Genomic DNA, 14,350 nt, shown 5'->3' with positions numbered 1-14,350 from the left:
CTTGGTGGGCTCAGCTTTCTGCCCTTCAACTTAGTAGCTTATCAGAAGAGGACAAGGATAGCACTGGTTTTTCCCCAAGTAAGCAAATACTTAAACTGTTCATTTAAATATCAAAATTAAGAGGAAGGGAAAAAATGACAGCAAAGTGGAAAGTGAAAGTTTAATTTGGTGCTTAAGCAACTTGCCTACTTACGCTGCAGCTGTAGCAGAGAGCTGCTACTGAGCTGTCTGATCACCATAAAACCAAACACCTAAGTGGGGTTTCTCTTTCCTCTCCAGAGGGTTTATCACCCGGAGCAGGCTGAAGTTCTGATCCTGCAGACTGCTCCCCAGTGCTTGTATGCTCCCTCTGGGCAACAAAGACAGCTCTTTGAATTCTTTTGCAGGTACAAGCTTGGTTTCCTTTCCAGTCTGAATGAAATGAAAACAGACATTTAGCAAGAAATGCAGCATGATGCTCCTTACCTTGCGCTCATTTTTCGCTAATACTACTTCAGTATTTTAGAATATTTGAGGATATTAAATTAGAAACTTTAACATGCAAAAAAAAAAAAAAACCCCAAGAAAGAAAGAAAGAAAGAAGAGGGAGGAATTATCTTCTACCTTGACTGTTAGTTTCTTAAGCTGCCAGCAAACGTTAATGTCTTTGTATTACAAGGCCATGATTGCAACATTTCTGCAATTTGTGGATGTCATTGAGATATTACCTGCCATTCAACAGTTCAGGAACTCCACCTACACTTATTCATGGATGTTTCATTTTTTTTTTTAATGTTTAAAAGATTAGAGTCCAGCCCTCCAAGGTATAATGGGCAAAAGAGCACATTTTAGATGAAATTAAATTAGTATTAATGTTGGTGGTGGTTTTGTTGTTATTGTTGTTGTTCTTATTATTACCTTCTTTTTCTGTCACATTAAACTCTCTTGATGTCAACCCACGAGTTTTACTTTTTATTTTGTGATGCTCTCCCGCAGCCCACTGGGGCAGGGGGGTGAGCAAACGGCTGTATGGTTGTTTTAGCTGCCTGCCAGGCTCAACGACGACAGCAAATTGCTAAACAGACTACCACACTGTGGCAATCATGCATGAAGGAAAATTTTACGTTGTTATGCAGAGCTTTAACCAGAGTCCTGGCAACTTACTTTGGGACATGAAAGGTGTTTGTGTTGTCTGAAACAGGCAAGAAGGAGTTCACATTTAGACTGCGTATTCTGAGCTGTGTATTCCTTCGCGCTTATTGCTTGAGAATAAGGTGACTAGGGATTGGAGAAGAGAAGGACCGTCCTTGGAACCTTCGAAGGTATTGCATTAGAATGAGGTATACTTAGAAAAGATGTAGCAAAGGGATCTCGACCAGAGGAACGCTTGTTAACAAGGAGATGTACATCCTTGAAAGTCAAAAGCCAGTGAAATTCCTCTAACTGGTGTCCCTGGAATGAACTGTCTCCTTAAAATATGAAAAACACACTATTTTTTTCTCAAATTCTCAGAAACCATCTAAGAGACTTAAAAATTCCTGGCGGTTCTGTCTTGATTCAGTATGTCGAGGATCTGTTACTAGCAAGCCATACGGCTGAAGATTGTACGCAGGATATTGAATATCTGTGCATCCACCTTGCAAACAAGGGGCACCGTGCATCTCTATCCAAACTGCAACTCTGTCAACAACAGGTGAAGAAGGATCTGGGGTTTATTCTTAAACCAGGGAGGGAGAGAAGTAGATCCAGAACAGGTAAGAGCTAGACAAGAAATTCCCAGACCAGTAACAAAGAAACAATTAAGGGGATTTTTAGGACAAGTGGGATTTTGTAGGCCGTGGATTCCTGGATTTAGTGACATAGCGAAACCTCTTAACGAGGCAACGAAAAATGAGGAGGTGGAACCAATAGCTTGGGGTCCTGAACGAGAAAAAGCCTTTTGTGCATTAAAGGGAGCATTAATGCAAGCTCCAGCTTTGGGGCTTCCAGACTATTCTAAGCCCTTTAAACTTTATTGCACAGTGTGTTGGATTTGCGTGGCAAGGTTTTGGTAGCGGGGGGGGCTACAGGGGTGGCTTCTGTGAGAAGCTGCCAGAAGCTTCCCCTGTGTCTGACAGAGCCAATGCCAGCCGGCTAGAAGACGGACCCGCCGCTGGCCAAGGCCAAGCCAATCAGCGCCTCTGTGATAACATAGTTAAGACGGAAAAAAACCAGTTAGAGAGAGCTTTTGCAGCCGCAGAGAGGAGGGAGAAGACTTAAGAAACTTTTCAGACACCAAGGTCGGTGCAGAAGGAGGGGGAGGAGGTGCTCCAGGCACCGGAGCAGAGATCCCCCTGCAGCCCGTGGTGAAGACCATGGTGAAGCAGGCTGTCCCCCTGCAGCCCATGGAGGAAGGATGAGGGGGTGTAGAGAGTCCACCTGCAGCCCATGGAGGACCCCACACCAGAGCAGGGGGAGGCACCTGAAGGAGGCTGTGGACCGTGGGAAGCCCACACTGGAGCAAGCTCCTGGCAGGACCTGTGGACCCGTGGAGAGAGGAGCCCACGCCAGAGCAGGTTTGCTGGCAGGACTTGTGACCCCGTGGGGGACCCACGCTGGAGCAGTCTGCTCCTGAAGGTCTGCACCCCGTGGGAGAGAGACTCACGTTGGAGGAGTTGGTGAAGGACTGTCTCCCATGAGAGGGACTCCTCCATGCTGGAGCAGGGGAACGATGAGAGGAGTTAGAGTGGCTCTGGTGGGCACCTGGCCCCCAGCCAGGGTCCACCCACCGCACCTGGCAACTCCATGTGGGACACGAAAGGTATTTGCACTACAGCACAGTCTGCAGTAAAGAAAACTGGCCTTGCGCTTTGATTCCAACACCGCATCCTCAAACAAAACGAGGCTGTTCCCTTTGAGGAACAGGGATGGAAATCTCACCTGCCATCCCAAAGTTATGCTGTGGCATTGCTTCACTTTTGGCCCCTTTCCTCAGGCTTGGTAACTCTTTTGCAGAGCCTGCTTTTTCCTCTTTGTAACAGGCGATGTCTGGGGTTCCACAGGTTGCTTTGTTGTGGGGCACCACCTGCACCCCTGGATTTGCCTTCATCAATGCATCCTTGTACTAGGAAAGAAACGGAAAATTACCAGTCACGCCAGCGATGACATTATACCTTCCACAGGGCAACAGAGCGCGCTGCTTATGAGACGATTTTATACAGTGAATAATCCTTCCATACCTTGATTTTTTCACAGTTTAATCGCGTGCTTTCAGTCTGACCATGATATCCTTCATTGAGGTTAAAAGTTAATCCTGAATCTGCAGCTAAAAAGTTTCAAATTGTTTTTAATAGTTCCATAGTTAAGAATGCTACAGATAGTTTTTCACAGTTCAGGATGTCACAGAGAGTTTTGTAAATAGCGGCTAGGGACTCCTGAGGATGGCCATTGTCCAGTGCTACCATTATGTCAGTTCCTATTTACCCAGACAAGGTGTCAAGGAAGACGTGCTTGTCAAGAGGTAGAAGCATAACCCATACATCGTTAGTCTGATCAACAGACCCTGAAGAACCATTTGGGAGTGCCAGAAGTATTGAGAAACTAGGGGAAAGGTCATTTGGGCCAGGGTCTCCGCAACCACCGACCCATGAGCCCCCTACCCAAATTATACCACCTACCCAAAGATAAAGGCCGAGAAAAGAACCGAGCATGCCTTCTAGTTTGCATCCTAGCAGAAGAAATCTGAACCACTCATTGTAATTGGGAGTCTCCTAATTTGGAAGGTTTGTGTACAAATATGACAGAGAACAGGCATTAGGTGTGCTTGATTTGTGGAAATCCACCCAGCACCCAGGCCTGAATAAAAAGCAATATGTCTCCTATGTGTGTCAGAATCGGCTTATTGCACACCAGGCAACGAATCCGCTGTTCGGACAAGCAGCGGATGTCTGGGAAGTCGAAATCTGCATTCAGGACAAGGGCTGCTCGTCCAGAGATTTCTCCTCAGGGCCTATCGAATAACTCCGCAGTGCGGGCATCCCGGCTGGGCCATCGGTAGCAGACACCCACTGCAACAGCTGCTTTGTTTTCCATGCCCCTCACCCTCACCCAGAGGCTCTCCACCACATCCTTGCTGACTGGAAGGGCTGTACCATCCAACCTCTCCCTTACACAGAGTGCGACACCTCCACCTCGCCTGCCCTGCCTACCCCTCCTGAACAGCCTGCAGCCTCCATGCCAGCACTCCAGGCGTGGCACTTGTCCCACCAAGTCCCACAAATCCCAAGGAGATGCCAGCTCTGGGAATGCAGCAAGGCCCCCCCTGAACCCTTTCCCTCCCCAGGCAGGAGGGGCTGGGGAGGCTGTTGGGGCGGGGCGGAACATGTGGAGACCCCACATTCCTTCCTGGGAGACGCCAGAGAGTCCTTAGCAGCCAACAGCCAGAACGCAACATGGCACCGCCACCACTGCGGCTCCCACCGCACGGCCCCCGGGACCCCCTGGCACCCCGGCTCCCGCAGACTTTTCTCCTTCCCCAAACCTTCTACCTCCAAGGTATAGACCCACCCTGACCCCTGCACCCCAGGATGGTTCTTGGGGGCAAGAGCGGAGGTGACCACCGGCCATCGCTCCTGTCTCTCTTCCAGGCGCAGCCAACCTGTGCCCACTGCCCCGCCAGCAGCAGCCCTTCCCCGCAGCCTGGGCACCCTCACTGCACGTGGCACCCCAGGGCCACCAGGCACTACCACCACCAGGTACGGCACCCCTGGCTGCTCTGCCACCCCGGCGCCTTCGCCATCCCCGGCCCCCGCGCACGCCCAGCATCCCCATCAGCCCTGTCCCCAGGGCACTTTTGGCGCAGGGCTTCAGCAAGCCCAGGCAAGCGTCCCTGCTCTCGCCTGGCTGATGCGTGCCCAGGAAATCCAAGTCCCAGAGAACTTCCCCAATGCTTGGGGCCATCTCTCCCGCTTCACCTCCTAGAAGCCAGTCTCCTCCCTGCTTTGCAAGCCTGTCCCACCAGCACAGCAGCTCACCCCGCGCGGAGCACCCCGGCCACAAGCTCCCCACGTGCCCAGCACAGAGCTGGGGGATGTCGGCCATCGGGGCCAGCTCGGTGGCTGTCCTTGGAGGGCCCCAACCCCCTGGCCCAGCACAGCTCCCTCTCACCCACACAGGTCTGCAGAGGGCTCCATGCGGCTGCTTCTTCGACCCCCGCGTCTTCCACATCGAGTGGACGGTCACCAGCCTGCCTCCCCCGGCCAGCTCCACGCTCAGCCGTGGCACCGCTTCTCTGCCGGGTGCTGCCCTGTGGGGGGGCCCCAGGGGCTGCAGGACCCTCCCGGCCTGGGCAGCCCCTCTGACCCCGCAGGGACAGCCGCCACACCTCACACCCCAAAACTATCAGGGCAGAGCGGAGGCCCCAGACCCCCCAGCACGGCTGATGTCCATCCCTGGCTACCGGCACATCGAGGGGCAGCCTGCCCACATCAACAGCTCAGGCACGGCCACCCCTGCGCGGGCACACCCGGGCACCAACATCCCCCCGGGCCCTGACACCCCCCGCAGCCCCTCTGCTGGCCCCCACCACCAAGCCCCTGGGGACCCAGATGGAGACTTTGAAGTCTCTCAGGAGGAGCTTCTCCAAGAGGCCCTAAGGCTCTTTGGTTGCTCCTTGGATGTGGTGGGGACCAGTCAGGATGTTCCTGGCAGCAGCCCCATGCCTGGGGACTCCTGTGGCACCCGTGCAGAGGGAAGAGCGGTGGCCCCAGCCCCCCTGGTGTTGCCGATGTCTATCCCCGGCTACCAGCACATCGAGGGGCAGCCTGCCCAGACCGACATCTGCGGCACGGCCACTCCTGCAGGGGCACACCCGGACACCAACATCCCCCCGGGCAGCCATGACTCCCCCAGCCAAGCCCTGGAGGACCTGGCAAGAGACCTTGAGGTCTCCAATGAGGAGCTTCTCCAAGAGGCCCTAAGCCTCTTGGGTTGCTCCCTGGACGGGGTGGAGGCCAGCCACGAGGATGCCGGCAGCAGCCCTATGCATGGGGACCATGGTGGCACAGGCGCAGAAGGGAACACGGTGGCCCTTGCCTCCCCCGTGCTGCCAACATCCAGCGCCGGCCACCAGCACGTCGAGGAGCAGCCTCCCCAGCTCCCTATCTACGGCACGGCCACCACTGCGGAGGCACACCTGGGCAGCAACATCCCCCTGGGCAGCAACGACCCCTCCTGCCCTTCTGCTGCCTCCCAGAACCAAGTCCTTGGGGACCTGGCAGGCGACCTCACCGTGTCCGAGGAGGTGCCTCTTGAAGAGGCCCTAAGGATCTTTGGTTGCTCCCTGGACACGGTGGGGGTCAGCCAGGATGCTTTCAGCAGCAGCCCTGTGCCTGGGGAGCTTGGTGGCACCAGCACAGCCACCCCCCACTGCGACTTTGCCTCACTCTCCCTGCCCGAGGAGCTGCTCACCCCCGACTACAGCGTCCCCGAGATCACCGACGCCATCCTGAGCCTGGGAGAGTTCTACACCATGGGGATGGAGCCCCAGGAGCCGTGGGGGGCTGCAGGGATGGCCCTGCCACCGTCCCAGGCTGCCGCCTGTGAGAAGCGGGGGAAGAAGCGGGGGCAGAGCGCCTTGCCAAAGCCAGACAGCAAGCGCAGGGCTCTGGCAGGCAGCACGCGGGTGGCAGGGGGGGAAGTAGAGCCCGAGCAGGGATGAGGTGGAGGTGGGGGGAGTGGGGGATGGGGGAGGAGGGGTGGTGTATTTGGGGGGGGGTGGGGGGGGAGGGGGGTTGGAGTAGCTTTGATGGGACCTTTTCTCTTGTGTTTTGTCAATTAAAAGCTGTTTCTCCAGAACCGCTCCGTGCCTGTGTGGGAGGGGGAGGGAGCACAGGGGGTCCAGGGAAAACGGCCCCCAAGGCAGTAGCTCCATGCCTGGGGAATCCGGTGGCACTGGCGCAGAGGGCACAGCGCTGGCCCCAGCCCCCCTGCTGTTGCCGGCGTCCATCCCCGGCTACCAGCACGTCCATGGGCAGCCTGCACAGGCTAATATCTCCACGGCTGGGTGGAGGCTTTCCCAACTCGAAAGAACGACTCAAAAGCGGTGGTTAAAGCTCTGTTGAAAGACAGAATACCTAGGTACGGAGTTCCTGAAATAATTGACTCGGACAGAGGAGCACATTTCTCTGCCGCAATTTTAGTGCAACTTTATCATTCATGAAATAGCAAGATGCAATTGCGCACACCTTATCACCCACAATCATCAGGGCAAGTAGAAAGGATGACTAGGACGATCAAAGCCAAATTAGTTAAAACCTGTAAACAAACTGGCTTGAAGTGGCCAGAAGCGCTAAATTTACTACTTTGGGACATTAGAAACACACCGAGGCAACCAGTGGGTGCATCTCCAGCAGAAGTTTTATTTGGGAGAGTTTTAGCGGTACCTGGAACTTATCTTCCAGTGAAAACGAGCCTTCTGGATGGAGACGAACAGGTAACTCAGTAGTCGTTGTGCCTGCAAATTTTTTTTTTTTTTTTAATGCAATTGCAATACCCGTGAGCAACACTCATTGCTGGCATAACAAAAATAGGTGCGTTCACCTAAGAGACTTGGACACGGGTGATCCCAGACAATACTGCGAGTACTCTTGTGTTTAAACTTGCTAAAGATTTGGTAAGAGGAAAAGAAATTTAAGAAACGGGAACTACACCCAGCGTTGAAAGGGGATCGCCCCTTGCTGAGGTTTTAGAAAATTGGAGTAAGATTTATGGGGCACAGACTTTACAAAAGACAAGACTGATTGGGTTGTGTCAGGAGGAATGGCCGTTCCTAACTCGAACTCGAGGGGGAGGACCTATGGATATTTGGCCCCCCCCCCCCCAAAGGAACTTTTAAGCCCCATAAGTTAACATTTCTAAGGATCATTTTAGAAGATACTGCAAGTCCAAGTATTGATTATTGGTACATTTGGTAGGATTGGTCTTATCAAAGACGTAAGCCATCTAAACTACGGGTAAGCTCGCTTCCCTCTGCCCCTGAGGCCGAGGAAACTGACCTTCCCCAAGCAGGGATGTTTGCCATGAAACTGCACTGCATCCCAAATCCCAGAGCAGGACCAGGAGCTCCTCCTGATGGCCCTGCAGTGACTGCTGTGATGCGCCACAAACCTTGGAAACAAGGTGACTTGATCATGTGGCAAAGTAAAATGCCAAGATTAAGAGATGATGCAGATGGATGTGCACAAATGCTAGCTGGAATAGTCACTGAGTACACACCTAACTGGAGTGACATGAAAACTTTGCTGAGAGAACTATTCCAGATGGATGAGGGAGAGAAAATTCTTCAAAAGGACTGAGAAATTGCTCAGAGAGGTCAAGGATTAAATCCCTGGCCCACTGAGGACCCCAACTGGAATTTAGCCACAACTGACGGAAAAAGACTGATGGAAAGGGCTCCCTTTCCTCCTTTCCCCAACCAATCTAATCCTAACCTTTTAGAGTGTTTTTCCTGGGGGAAGATAGGACATGCCCAGCGGGAGTGCCCACTCCGCCCAGGAAGTGCTGGACGAGGATCAAATCCACCGTATCCACCGTGCCCTCACTCACAACAGAAAAATAATAAGCTGAACTCCATGCTTGCCGAAGGACTGCGAAGATGTCGAATGCAGGAGTGAAGGTAAACGAGTACGGACAAATTACTGCAAAGCTAAACGGACTTTTTGTTGAATTTTTAGTAGACACAGGAGCAACCTTGTCCCTTTGGAATGATGCACTCCCACAAACATGGATTTCTAAAGAAAAGGTACTTATAGGAGGGGTTGTTGGACAAGAAATAAAATCTATTTCGACCCCACTTCCAATGATCATTGCAGAAAAAATGGTATGGGGAAGATCTGTGGTACCTCCAAATTCACCTGTGTCTTTGCTAGGACGTGATCTTTTGCAGGAATTTGGTCGGCTTTTAAAATCCCCAAAAGGACTTGAAGCACTTCCCCGGGAACCGTGGAGCAGCTCTGGTGATGAGATAGGATTATCGTTAGCCGCAGAACCGGTAATAATGAACACAAAAGGAGGGTCACCTCCATCAATGAAACAGTACCCGATTGCAGATGAGGCTATTCCGAGTACTCAAAAACGGATTGCAGTTTTCTTAGAAAAAGGAATACTCAAGGAATGCAAAGTCCATCTCATACTCCAATCTTGCCAGTAAGTAAACTTCGATTAGATAAGGATGGGGATCCGGAAGACAGATTTGTTCAAGATCTCCGCGCAGTAAATGAGCATGTAATTTCCCCACCCCCTCTTGTCCCTGACCCGAGTTTCATTCTTACCCAAACACCTGTATTGTATGGGCACAATATGTTACTGGTTTGGATTTAACAGGAGCAGGTTTTAGCATACCCATTGCTGAAGAAAGTCAATCGATTTTTGCTTTTACTTGGCAAGGGAAACAGTTGACTTGGACACGCTTGCCACAAGGGTTCACTAGTTCACCAACTATTTTTTTCTCAAATTCTCAGAAACCATCTAAGAGACTTAAAATTTCCTGGCGGTTCTGTCTTGATTCAGTATGTCGATGATCTGTTACTAGCAAGCCATACGGCTGAAGATTGTACGCGGGATATTGAATATCTGTGCATCCACCTTGCAAACAAGGGGCACCGTGCATCTCTATCCAAACTGCAACTCTGTCAACAACAGGTGAAGAAGGATCTGGGGTTTATTCTTAAACCAGGGAGGGAGAGAAGTAGATCCAGAACAGGTAAGAGCTAGACAAGAAATTCCCAGACCAGTAACAAAGAAACAATTAAGGGGATTTTTAGGACAAGTGGGATTTTGTAGGCCATGGATTCCTGGATTTAGTGACATAGCGAAACTTCTTAACAAGGCAATGAAATATGAGGAGGTGGAACCAATAGCTTGGGGTCCTGAACGAGAAAAAGCCTTTTGTGCATTAAAGGGAGCATTAATGCAAGCTCCAGCTTTGGGGCTTTCAGACTATTCTAAGCCCTTTAAACTTTATTGCACAGTGTGTTGGATTTGCGTGGCAAGGTTTTGGTAGCGGGGGGGGCTACAGGGGTGGCTTCTGTGAGAAGCTGCCAGAAGCTTCCCCTGTGTCTGATAGAGCCAATGCCAGCCGGCTCCAAGACGGACCCGCCGCTGGCCAAGGCCAAGCCAATCAGCGCCTCTGTGATAACATAGTTAAGAAGGAAAAAAACAGTTAGAAAGGGAGCTTTTGCAGCCAGAGAGAGGAGGGAGAAGACTTAAGAAACTTTTCAGGCACCAAGGCCAGTGCAGAAGGAGGGGCAGGAGGTGCTCCAGGCACCGGAGCAGAGATCCCCCTGCCGCCCGTGGTGAAGACCATGGTGAAGCAGGCTGTCCCCCTGCAGCCCATGGAGGAAGGATGAGGGGGTGTAGAGAGTCCACCTGCAGCCCATGGAGGACCCCACACCAGAGCAGGGGGAGGCACCTGAAGGAGGCTGTGGACCATGGGAAGCCCACGCTGGAGCAAGCTCCTGGCAGGACCTGTGGACCCGTGGAGAGAGGAGCCCACGCCAGAGCAGGTTTGCTGGCAGGACTTGTGACCCCGTGGGGGACCCACGCTGGAGCAGTCTGCTCCTGAAGGTCTGCACCCCGTGGGAGAGAGACTCACGTTGGAGGAGTTGGTGAAGGACTATCTCCCGTGAGAGGGACTCCTCCATGCTGGAGCAGGGGAACGATGAGAGGAGTTAGAGTGGCTCTGGTGGGCACCTGGCCCCCAGCCAGGGTCCACCCACCGCACCTGGCAACTCCATGTGGGACACGAAAGGTATTTGCACTACAGCACAGTCTGCAGTAAAGAAAACTGGCCTTGCGCTTTGATTCCAACACCGCATCCTCAAACAAAACGAGGCTGTTCCCTTTGAGGAACAGGGATGGAAATCTCACCTGCCATCCCAAAGTTATGCTGTGGCATTGCTTCACTTTTGGCCCCTTTCCTCAGGCTTGGTAACTCTTTTGCAGAGCCTGCTTTTTCCTCTTTGTAACAGGCGATGTCTGGGGTTCCACAGGTTGCTTTGTTGTGGGGCACCACCTGCACCCCTGGATTTGCCTTCATCAATGCATCCTTGTACTAGGAAAGAAACGGAAAATTACCAGTCGTGCCAGCGATGACATTATACCTTCCACAGGGCAACAGAGCGCGCTGCTTATGAGACGATTTTATACAGTGAATAATCCTTCCATACCTTGATTTTTTCAAGTTTAATCGCGTGCTTTCAGTCTGACCATGATATCCTTCATTGAGGTTAAAAGTTAATCCTGAATCTGCAGCTAAAAAGTTTCAAATTGTTTTTCATAGTTCCACGGTTAAGAATGTTCCAGATAGTTTTTCACAGTTCAGGATGTCACAGAGAGTTTTGTAAATAGCGGCTAGGGACTCCTGAGGATGGCCGTTGTCCAGTGCTACCATTATGTCAGTTCCTATTTACCCAGACAAGGTGTCAAGGAAGACGTGCTTGTCAAGAGGTAGAAGCATAACCCATACATCGTTAGTCTGATCAACAGACCCTGAAGAACCATTTGGGAGTGCCAGAAGTATTGAGAAACTAGGGGAAAGGTCATTTGGGCCAGGGTCTCCACAACCACCGACCCATGAGCCCCCTACCCAAATTATACCACCTACCCAAAGATAAAGGCCGAGAAAAGAACCGAGCATGCCTTCTAGTTTGCATCCTAGCAGAAGAAATCTGAACCACTCGTTGTAATTGGGAGTCTCCTAATTTGGAAGGTTTGTGTATAAATATGACAGAGAACGGGCATTAGGTGTGCTTGATTTGTGGAAATCCACCCAGCACCCAGGCCTGAATAAAAAGCAATATGTCTCCTATGTGTGTCAGAATCGGCTTATTGCACACCAGGCAACGAATCCGCTGTTCGGACAAGCAGCGGATGTCTGGGAAGTCGAAATCTGCATTCAGGACAAGGGCTGCTCGTCCAGAGATTTCTCCTCAGGGCCTATCGAATAACTCCGCAGTGCGGGCATCCCGGCTGGGCCATCGGTAGCAGACACCCACTGCAACAGCTGCTTTGTTTTCCATGCCCCTCACCCTCACCCAGAGGCTCTCCACCACATCCTTGCTGACTGGAAGGGCTGTACCATCCAACCTCTCCCTTACACAGAGTGCGACACCTCCACCTCGCCTGCCCTGCCCACCCCTCCTGAACAGCCTGCAGCCTCCATGCCAGCACTCCAGGTGTGGCACTTGTCCCACCAAGTCCCACAAATCCCAAGGAGATGCCAGCTCTGGGAATGCAGCAAGGCCCCCCCTGAACCCTTTCCCTCCCCAGGCAGGAGGGGCTGGGGAGGCTGTTGGGGCGGGGCGGAACACGCGGAGACCCCACATTCCTTCCTGGGAGACGCCAGAGAGTCCTTAGCAGCCAACAGCCAGAACGCAACATGGCACCGCCACCACTGCGGCTCCCACCGCACGGCCCCCGGGACCCCCTGGCACCCCGGCTCCCGCAGAGTTTTCTCCTTCCCCAAACCTTCTACCTCCAAGGTACAGACCCACCCTGACCCCTGCACCCCAGGATGGTTCTTGGGGGCAAGAGCGGAGGTGACCACCGGCCATCGCTCCTGTCTCTCTTCCAGGCGCAGCCAACCTGTGCCCACTGCCCCGCCAGCAGCAGCCCTTCCCCGCAGCCTGGGCACCCTCACTGCACGTGGCACCCCAGGGCCACCAGGCACTACCACCACCAGGTACGGCACCCCTGGCTGCTCTGCCACCCCGGCGCCTTCACCATCCCCGGCCCTCGCGCACGCCCAGCATCCCCATCAGCCCTGTCCCCAGGGCACTTTTGGCGCAGGGCTTCAGCAAGCCCAGGCAAGCGTCCCTGCTCTCGCCTGGCTGATGCGTGCCCAGGAAATCCAAGTCCCAGAGAACTTCCCCAATGCTTGGGGCCATCTCTCCCGCTTCACCTCCTAGAAGCCAGTCTCCTCCCTGCTTTGCAAGCCTGTCCCACCAGCACAGCAGCTCACCCCGTGCGGAGCACCCCGGCCACAAGCTCCCCACGTGCCCAGCACAGAGCTGGGGGATGTCGGCCATCGGGGCCAGCTCGGTGGCTGTCCTTGGAGGGCCCCAACCCCCTGGCCCAGCACAGCTCCCTCTCACCCACACAGGTCTGCAGAGGGCTCCATGCGGCTGCTTCTTCGACCCCCGCGTCTTCCACATCGAGTGGACGGTCACCAGCCTGCCTCCCCCGGCCAGCTCCACGCTCAGCCGTGGCACCGCTTCTCTGCCGGGTGCTGCCCTGTGGGGGGGCCCCAGGGGCTGCAGGACCCTCCCGGCCTGGGCAGCCCCTCTGACCCCGCAGGGACAGCCGCCACACCTCACACCCCAAAACTATCAGGGCAGAGCGGAGGCCCCAGACCCCCCAGCACGGCTGATGTCCATCCCTGGCTACCGGCACATCGAGGGGCAGCCTGCCCACATCAACAGCTCAGGCACGGCCACCCCTGCGCGGGCACACCCGGGCACCAACATCCCCCCGGGCCCTGACACCCCCCGCAGCCCCTCTGCTGGCCCCCACCACCAAGCCCCTGGGGACCCAGATGGAGACTTTGAAGTCTCTCAGGAGGAGCTTCTCCAAGAGGCCTTAAGGCTCTTTGGTTGCTCCTTGGATGTGGTGGGGACCAGTCAGGATGTTCCTGGCAGCAGCCCCATGCCTGGGGACTCCTGTGGCACCCGTGCAGAGGGAAGAGCGGTGGCCCCAGCCCCCCTGGTGTTGCCGATGTCTGTCCCCGGCTACCAGCACATCGAGGGGCAGCCTGCCCAGACCGACATCTGCGGCACGGCCACTCCTGCAGGGGCACACCCGGACACCAACATCCCCCCGGGCAGCCATGACTCCCCCAGCCAAGCCCTGGAGGACCTGGCAAGAGACCTTGAGGTCTCCGATGAGGAGCTTCTCCAAGAGGCCCTAAGCCTCTTGGGTTGCTCCCTGGACGGGGTGGAGGCCAGCCACGAGGATGCCGGCAGCAGCCCTATGCATGGGGACCATGGTGGCACAGGCGCAGAAGGGAACACGGTGGCCCTTGCCTCCCCCGTGCTGCCAACATCCAGCGCCGGCCACCAGCACGTCGAGGAGCAGCCTCCCCAGCTCCCTATCTACGGCACGGCCACCACTGCGGAGGCACACCTGGGCAGCAACATCCCCCTGGGCAGCAACGACCCCTCCTGCCCTTCTGCTGCCTCCCAGAACCAAGTCCTTGGGGACCTGGCAGGCGACCTCACCGTGTCCGAGGAGGTGCCTCTTGAAGAGGCCCTAAGGATCTTTGGTTGCTCCCTGGACACGGTGGGAGTCAGCCAGGATGCTTTCAGCAGCAGCAGCCCTGTGCCTGGGGAGCTTGGTG

Source organism: Grus americana, unplaced genomic scaffold, assembly GCF_028858705.1.
Source record: "Grus americana isolate bGruAme1 unplaced genomic scaffold, bGruAme1.mat scaffold_83, whole genome shotgun sequence".
In the NCBI taxonomy this organism is placed as follows: Eukaryota; Metazoa; Chordata; class Aves; order Gruiformes; family Gruidae; genus Grus; species Grus americana.
This window is presented reverse-complemented; position numbering follows the sequence as displayed.